Source organism: Carcharodon carcharias, chromosome 7, assembly GCF_017639515.1.
Source record: "Carcharodon carcharias isolate sCarCar2 chromosome 7, sCarCar2.pri, whole genome shotgun sequence".
Lineage (NCBI taxonomy): Eukaryota > Metazoa > Chordata > Chondrichthyes > Lamniformes > Lamnidae > Carcharodon > Carcharodon carcharias.
The window spans coordinates 116,793,093-116,801,693 of record NC_054473.1 but is presented as its reverse complement, the minus strand read 5'-3'; the positions used below and the strand labels follow the sequence as shown (position 1 = coordinate 116,801,693).

Genomic DNA, 8,601 nt, shown 5'->3' with positions numbered 1-8,601 from the left:
AATTTTAATTTCCTTTTACAAAAGGTGAATTTAATTCCAATTCCCATTCATACCTTATGCACATAATTCTAATACTCATTCACATCTGTTGTCCAGAATTCTGAATCATTTATTTCTAGTTGCAAGTATCCAGTTTATAGCCAATTTTAGTTATCATATTATGTCAATACCTCACCAAATTACACGTTTGATCATGTTCTAAATGTACATTATACAAATGCTTATATTGCTATGTAAATCAAACTATAACACCATACTAAACGAAAACTGGTAGCAGTTGAGGGATAACCAAGAAATATTTAACATCACATGAGACCTAGTTGGAGTAAATAGGGACAACCTATTTACCTTAGCAAAGGGACCAAAAACCAGGGAACATGGATGTAAAATAATTTGTGGAACGATTAGGAGAGAGGTCAGGAATCATTTTATAACTTGGAGGTTGTTAGGGACCTGGAACACCCTGCCTGATAGAGTGTTAGAAGCAGAAACCTTCAGCATATTTAAAAAGCATTTGCATGTCTACTTCAAGAGCTATGACCTGCAGGACTACAGAACAAGTGCGGGAAGATGAGATTACGCTAGGTAGCTCTTCATCTACTGACACAGAGAAAATGGGCCAACTGCCCTACTGTCTGCTGCTCTTCTCAGATTGCAAGGCATGATGGAAGAGTCACTCAGTCTTCAGGCTGAAGTGATAGGCCAGCATTGCAATGCACCGGTGTCAACGCTGGCAGGATGGTGGCTGCCATGAAGACTTTGGTCCAGGAAGTCACTCCTACTGGGGACCTCAGGATTCCAGTCCAACTAGGGGGCATTTGGTGCCTCACGGGTGGACAAGAACAACAGTAGATATGAAGACTACCGGCCCAAGGCCCTGGATCCTTTCACGTCAACCATGATTAATCACAAAAAATCCCCGAGCTCCCCAGACGGGGGCGTCAAAAGCAAGCAGCAAAGCCCCCATCACCTCACTTGACTCCAAGCACTCAAGGTCATCGGTGGTGCTCGCCATCGACACGCCATCCTCTTCCAGGTTGTCTCCTCGGGTTTCTGGCCCACCCCCCGAACGGAGTGTGGGGGCTGATTCGGAGCCACCAGCTGGCCCTACCCATGCCTCGATCCCACCCCCAGCATCAAGGCCAGAGGGGCCCTCTCTGGTCTCCTCTCGGGTTTCCGGGTCAGAGGGCGGCATCAATTCAAAGACCCAATGCGCCTCGGGCACCAGGTCACCAAGTGAATCTGGAACAAGTTACGGGCCCAGAACAGTAGTGCCCAGCCTCAGAGGCTAAGACTGAGCAGGGAGGCCCTCTTCATCATCTGGCAGCCCACATGGCTTTTTGCGGGCACAGGGTGGGTTGGGGTGTGGCACCACTGCTGGGGCGGTACCCTTAGCACACCACGAGGGGCCTTCAGCGGACTGCAGCAACAGAACAGGGGTTTGGGCCCACCCCAGAGGGCAGAGCAAGGACTTCTGGGGCGGAGACGTAACAACCTCTTAACCGGCGGAGGCAACACATTCAATTTCACGAGTCAGAAAGTCCTCCCCCTCTGAAGGGTGATGTCGTTTCCTGGGTAGGCTAGGGGCTTGGGAGAACTCCAAGTGCAAGCCCCTTGTCGCCTCACCAAGCCCTCCCAGATGCTTCATGCTCCTGAGTTGGGAAGTCCACACTCTTTATCAAGATCACCTCCTTGGGGCACTCACCCCATTCCCGCCTGACCTGGGAACCCATGCATGGATGATGCCAGGCCCAGCAGATGGCTCTGCAGTGCACAGACGACCGGGAGCACGCGTGCACACAATGCCGGGGCCGGATGATTTCTTTTCCTCCAAGCCAGTTTCATTAGTGGTTCTTGGTTCAAGGTGGTTTTTGGGGGTCAGAGGAGTCAGGGGGCCTCTCCCATGTGGCGGCTCTTCAAACGTGCTTTCTTGTGGCACGAGGGCTCTCCTCCCGCCTTGCCAGCAGCCGAGAAGGCAGTGGCCACCGGTAGCATCTCCCATTGCGTGGGGCAAAATGGCTTTGTTGGGGGGGGGGGGGAGGGGGGGGTTGCGGTGGGAGGGGGGAGCCATGGTGAGAACTGCGGTTGCCTGCATGGTGCTGGTGGCCCTAATGATGGGGCTGTTCTTACGGGCATGCCCCACCGCCTTTCAGGGATGGCACCGTAAGCTGTGTGCCAACCAGAAGACGTTGTAGGCAGTCCCTTCAAATTTGAGATCAAACCACCCCTCTGTGCACTCTTCCCGGGGCAGGTGAAAAAAGACTTGTCACCAGAAGGAGTACACATGGTGGAGACTGCTCCCTGAGCTCGAGCAGAATTAACACCACCCCGGACCTGACCTCCCCAAGTTGGTGAAGTTGGGGGAGCAGGAGATCAACGGGAACCAAATATATGACCAGCCTGCCCTCAAGAGGATCTACTGCCAGAGAGGTCCCACCTATGGTTGGCCCATTGGCCATGGCCAGGTGTGCCGCTCGCTCAGACCTCAGGAAGTACACCACCTTCCCATACATGTGTGAGGGTACAACAATCGCCGAGGGGTCGACAACCTTGGCCAAAGCATTCACGCACATTTCTACAGTCATCTCGGGGTGTATGTAACCCTTTACCCCCATGGCCCTGGTCAGGAGGCACAATAGTTATGGACCCGCTGGGGCAGTGGAGGCCAAGGATGTAGCTAGTCCTGCATAGGTCTTCTTGGCATACCCCACCACTGTTACTAATGCTGTCTACACAGCTGCCCAGGTTCACGGCCACCGGTGACCTCTTCGCAGCCGTTGGGGGATGATCTACACCTACCCCGAGCAATCCCTTTTATAAAGGGGGAGATGAGGATAAGAGGATTACCATCTCCATCCTGATGGTGTATAAAGACAGAAGGGGAGGAGAGAGAGAGAGAGGGGAGAAAGACAGAGAGGCAGGAAGGGGAAAGGGTAATGGGCGCACGGAAGGTGGGTGTCGCTGAGTGGAGTGGAGAGGGGTGGTGGGGGCTTAGCTGTTCTTCCCGTAGGGGGAAGGCGACATGTTCACTATGCAACTGGTACTGCCTGGCCCATGGAAGTCACGTCCATCCCTATTCACCAGGCTTCACTTGCTACCTGGACTTGGACACGGCTGGGATGGGAATGGTGAGGGGGTGGTACAAAATCTTAAACGGACACATACATGTCTCCTTCTCCCCGATTACCTTCAATAGTCTTCTTCCTCCCCCTGCAGAGCACCACGAGATTCACAGACCCGACAAATAGAAGCCTAGACATCCAACCCAGATGTAATGAAAACGTCCTTGCCTACCAGCATCCCTGCCTTGCATAATCTTCTCTCTCTCTCTCTCTCTCTCCTCCAATTATTCAGGTTTCAGGCCTTGCAGGACAACAGGAGGAATAGAGCTAGATTTTTAAAAATCAATAGGAACAGCCACAAGGAAATCCCTATGCAGTCAGTGACAGCCACATGAAAATAGCAATAGGAACAAACAGGAGGAAGTCTAAGAGCAGCAGTAAAACTGCAGCCAGAACCAGAGAAAGCAACAAACCCAACTCCCACCTGCAGAAGCAATGAGATGCATCTGAGACCAATCAGGGAGAATTAACTCTTTTGAATTCATCCTATTAAACTTAATTAACATAATCAGGGACATAATAAACACAGCCCCTAAGTTAGGAAGACTGTAAAAACAAAGGGAAAAATTTAAAGGAAACTTACAAACATTAAATAAAAATGTGATTTAGAGTCGATAAAACACTTCGGTCCCTTCGGTGCCCACTGAACATGGAAGGCCATGACAGTGCTGGCAGACTCTGCGTGTTGCCTCTCCAGGATAACCAGCCAGGTACAGAGCCACGGAAGAGGGGCAGGTAGTCGGGTCGGATGACCCCCTTGAGCGCTGGTTGCCTGGACCATGTTAATGGCCAACTTGGTTAGGCCCACAGCAGATACATGAGGATGTCCTCCTCCATCCCGGCCTGCCTACGCACCGGATGCCCACAGATCAGGAACGTGGGGCTGAAGTGCAAAGAAAACTTCAATAAAGTGTTTTTCAGGAAACTGAAAAGGGAGTGCAGCCTACAACACCCCACATAAACAGGGTCCATGGATTCCACAAGGCCGCAAAAGATCCAGGTATCTTGGGAGTCCTTGAACTGACACTACCTACAGTTGCATGGGACTGCTGCATGCAACAACCTCCACCCCAGGCCCCCGATGGAAACTGGGAGGACACCCCCATTAGAGCACACCCCACTGGGGATTTTTGTCACATGACAGCAACAAGGCATGCCAGGGCGCGTACAGTTGCCTGGCCAGGGAATGGCAATGAAGTCTGTGCAGCAGCAGCCCATAACATGATTCCCGTCCACACTGTGCAAAAGGTTGTGGAGGGCATTTCCACGAATCAACACAGGTTGCAGGGCACTGGCTCCCGAAAGAGGGCTCGGGGCTTGGGGCCCATGTGGAATTCCATCCAAACAGGGGTACGCTCAGACGGAAGACCACGATGCAACTGCACGACCTCAGGACCAAGGAACATTGTCCAGGCTGAGCATGACCGACTGAAGGTCATGGATGCAATTGACCATGAGCCAGACGTCGACGGACACAAAATGTGCCAATTCCTGCAGTAGCATCCAGCTCACTTCTCCACCACACAGCACATCCCTGATCTAGGTGACCACGACAGTCAAAGCCCTCCTCTCTGCCAGCCATGAAATGGACAAACGGACGGATTCCTGAAGAGCGGCTCTCTGACAAAAGCTGCTTCCCCTAAGGGTGGAGATCTGTGTCACGATGCGACAATGTTCCTGACTTTAATGAGGTTCTGGTAATTGACAGGCAACACCTAAAATGAGCCACGAAGGCCCCTCAGTTGTACAAACAGGAGCTGCACATTTCTTCCTCCATGCACCTGGAGGAGGAAATACATTAGCCAGGGCACACCATCTCGGAGGGGGCTGGAAGGAAAGGGATCACTGCAGGGCCTGGAGGCAGGAAGTCGCCATCTGAGTGTGCAGGGTCACCAGTGCCTGTCCACCCTCTCTAAGCGGGGGACTCCAAATCTCAGCAGCAGACCAGAGCAGCCTTTTGTCCCAGAAGTCAAGAGCATTTTCTGTATTTTTGTGACAAAGTCCAGGTGAGGGGTCAAAGTGACCAGACGGTAACACAGCATAGTGGCAATCACCTGGTTTATGACCAGAACATGACCCCAGTAAGAACAGCATTCGGGACAGTCCTGTACAGTGCTGTAGGTGAGTGCCGCATTTGCTCTCCAGCTCCTGCCAGTTCGCTGGCCAGTATTCCTCAGCAGGGCAGTCGTGGACCCCAAAGTACATGTGGGTGGTCCTGCTCCATGTGAAAGTCCGAGTTTCTCAGGTAGGGGCTCCAACTGCCACTGACTAACCAGGAGCCAGAACATTTGCCCCAATTGATCCTCGTAGAGGGCGTGGCAGAACAGGGCTCCTGGCACTTGTGCATCATTTGCAGGTCAGCTGGGGTCATTGAACATGAAGAGCATGTCATCGACATAAGCCAAGAGGGCCAACCCGATGTTGAGCATGCGCAGAATGAATCACGGCAACTTCCTCCAGAGAATGAGCTCTTTTGAGTTAACCAAATAAACTAAATTAACAAAATTAAGGACAAAATAAACACAGTCACTTAAATTAAGGAAAATGTAAAAATAAAAGGCAAACGTTTAGTGGTAATGTAACATCATTAAATCTTATTGCCATTAACAGGGTTGATAAAGCACCGCGGTCCCCACAGTGCCCATTGGGCATAGGAGGCCTCGACAGTGCCGGCCGGCACTGCATGCCTCCTCTCCTGGGACACCCAGCTGTGGACATAGACATGGAAGATGGGCAGACAGTCGGGTCAGACAACCTCCTCGATCGCCCGTGACCTAGACCTGTTAATCACCAACTTGGCCAGGCGCAGGAGCAGTTTCATGAGGAGGTCATCCTCCCTCCCGCACTGGGTGCCCATAGGTCAGGAGCGTGGGATTGAAGAGCAAACAAAACATCAATAAAAGGTTTTTCAGGGAACTGAAAATGGAGTGCATCCTACAGCACTTTATATTTACATGGTCCACGGACTACACAAGGCCCAAAAAATGCAGGTATCTTGGGAGACCATGAATCGGCACAACCTACTGTTGCATGGAACTTCTGCATGCAACACCCTCCACTCCGATGGAAAGCGAGAGGTGACCCTCGTAGAGGACCCCCCACTATGGAATACTGCTGCTGGGCGGCAACAAGGCATGGCAAGCTGTGCCTGGGTGGTAGGTAACGGCAAGTGAGTGACGGGGGTGTGGCAGCACCTCATAAAGGAAACCTCTCAGCATCATAATAAAGGGCACAGAGGCGACTCAGGTTGCGGGGCATCAGCTCCCGAGGGCGAATTCAGGGCTTGGGGCCAATGTGGAATTTCATCCGAACAGGGGTGTGCTCAGACAGAAGACCACTACACACCCACGCCACCTCGAGACCCAGGATGACATTGAGGCCGAACACGACCACCCTTAGTTCATGAATGGCATTGGCCGGGAGTTGGACGCCCACAGATGGGAAAGGCACCAACTCCTTTGGAAGCATCCAGCCGACACCTCCACCACCCAGCATATCCCTAATCCTGGTCACCCTGGCAGCCACAGTCCTCCTTTCCAACAGCCACTGAAAAAGTCAAAGGTTGGATTCCTGAGCAGAGGCTCCCTGATGATAGCCATTACTCCTGATGGCAGAGAGATGCGTCGCGAGGTGGCTATATTCCAGGTTTTGATCAGGTCCTGGTTAAAAAAGGGCAATGCTTGCAGGGAGCCAGAAAGGCCCCTCAGGTCTGCAAACAGGAGCTGCATGTCATAATTCAGGCGTGCACCAGGGCACACCACCTCAAAGAGGGATCGATGTAAAGGTACTTCTGGACGGCCAGAAAGTGGAAGGTCGCCATCTGGGCACACAGGCACATCAGCGCCTGACCGCCCTCCCTAAGCGGGAGACTCAGCACTTTAGTAGCGACCCAGTGCAGCCTTTTATCCCAGAAGAAGTCGACAAGCATTCTCTAGATTTCCATGACAAATTCTGGGGGTGGGGACAAAGGGACCAGCCGGTACCACAACACAGCAGCAATCAGCTTGTTTATAACCAGAACTCCACCCCAGTAAGACAGTCCTTGGAGCAGACCTGTCCAGCGCCGCAAGGAAGTGGTGACTTTGGTCTCCAGCTCCTGCTAGTTCGCTGGCCAGGATTCCAGGATGAGGCTGCTCTTGCTCCAGGTGAAAGGCCTGATGTCCTTGGGAAGAGGTCCACCTGCCACTGACCTTCCAGGAATGCAGAACATTTGCCCCAGTTGATTGTGGCAGAGGACGTGGCAGTGCAGGCCTCCTGGCACTCATGCACCCTCCGCAGGTCAGCTGGGTCAGTGAACATGAGGAGCATATCATCGGCATAAGCCAAGAGAACGACCCTGATGTCCAGCCCGCACCGAACCAATCCCGGCAACCTCTTCTAGAGAATTAAATTTTATTTTGCATGTTTTAAAAGAATATTTATGTACATATTTAATGCTACAAAGACATTAACATCGTCAAATATGAAATATTATTTCAACCTTTAATATCAAATTTCCTACATGCACTATTTTGAAAGCATCAGTTTTCCACTCTCCTCGGCTATTCATTCACAAAGTTCTTTCATCTTTCAGTTACCTTCAGAATGCTAAGGTTCAGCTCTGATCTGTCCCAAATCCCTTGCAGAATCTGTTTCATCTATTTCATCAATGGCTGCCACATTGTCTCCTCACAATATGTACAAGCCAAGTACTATATGTTTCACTCCTTGTTGTGAACTAAGTACTCGCTCATGACTTTCATCCAGGGTTAGGTTGATTGTACGTCAAATCTCTTTCGGGTTCCCACAATCATTCTTCCAACTGTTGTAACAACTGCAACAGTATGGTTAATGTAATTCTCAAAGGCCGAGGTCATGCTGTTGCTAAGCGGCGGCTCCGGCTAGAAATTCCCACTCATGGCGCCAGTTGCACAGCCTAGGCATGCTTGCTAATCACTTGCACTTAATATTCACTATTATGAATAAACTCCCAAGAATGTCTCCCTGCCTTTGGCTCCTTGCTCTGATGAGCAGTGTTCTTGTCACTCAGATGGGAAAGATTTCAGCACAAGATAAAAGGCAAGTGCTTCAATCCAGGGCCTCTTCGCTGTGCCCTGTGCGGCCTTCAGACCACAATGATGGTCCAGCCTCATATCTCCCTGGAAACAACATTGCTGCCTGCACCTCGGCAGTGGTGTTCATTGCTACCAGAATGCAGTAGGCAGGTACAGCAGAGTTCTCTCATACTCTCTGTATGTTCTCAGTTACTTTAAGGTGGGGCTGGTCCCCATATCACCAGCGTCTGCGACCAGTGATGCTGTTCAACAGCTCCTGAAGGGCTGAGATGCTGAAGGTGGACACAATATCAGATGCACCTAAAGTTTCAAGGCTGCGTCTCTGAGATAGCCTTGATCATAGAGCATAGGAAAGCTGCCCTTGGCCAGACAGGCAGACAGGATTCAGACATTCTCAGAGGCCATGTCAAGGTCTATGGGGCTAC

General features: G+C 51.3%; 1 pseudogene; it reads right to left on the bottom strand.

Moving 5' to 3' along the window:
• Positions 1-7,691: 7,691 nt before the first annotated feature.
• LOC121280490 lies at positions 7,692-7,978 on the bottom strand (annotated as a pseudogene).
• Between the last annotated feature and the right edge of the window lie 623 nt (positions 7,979-8,601).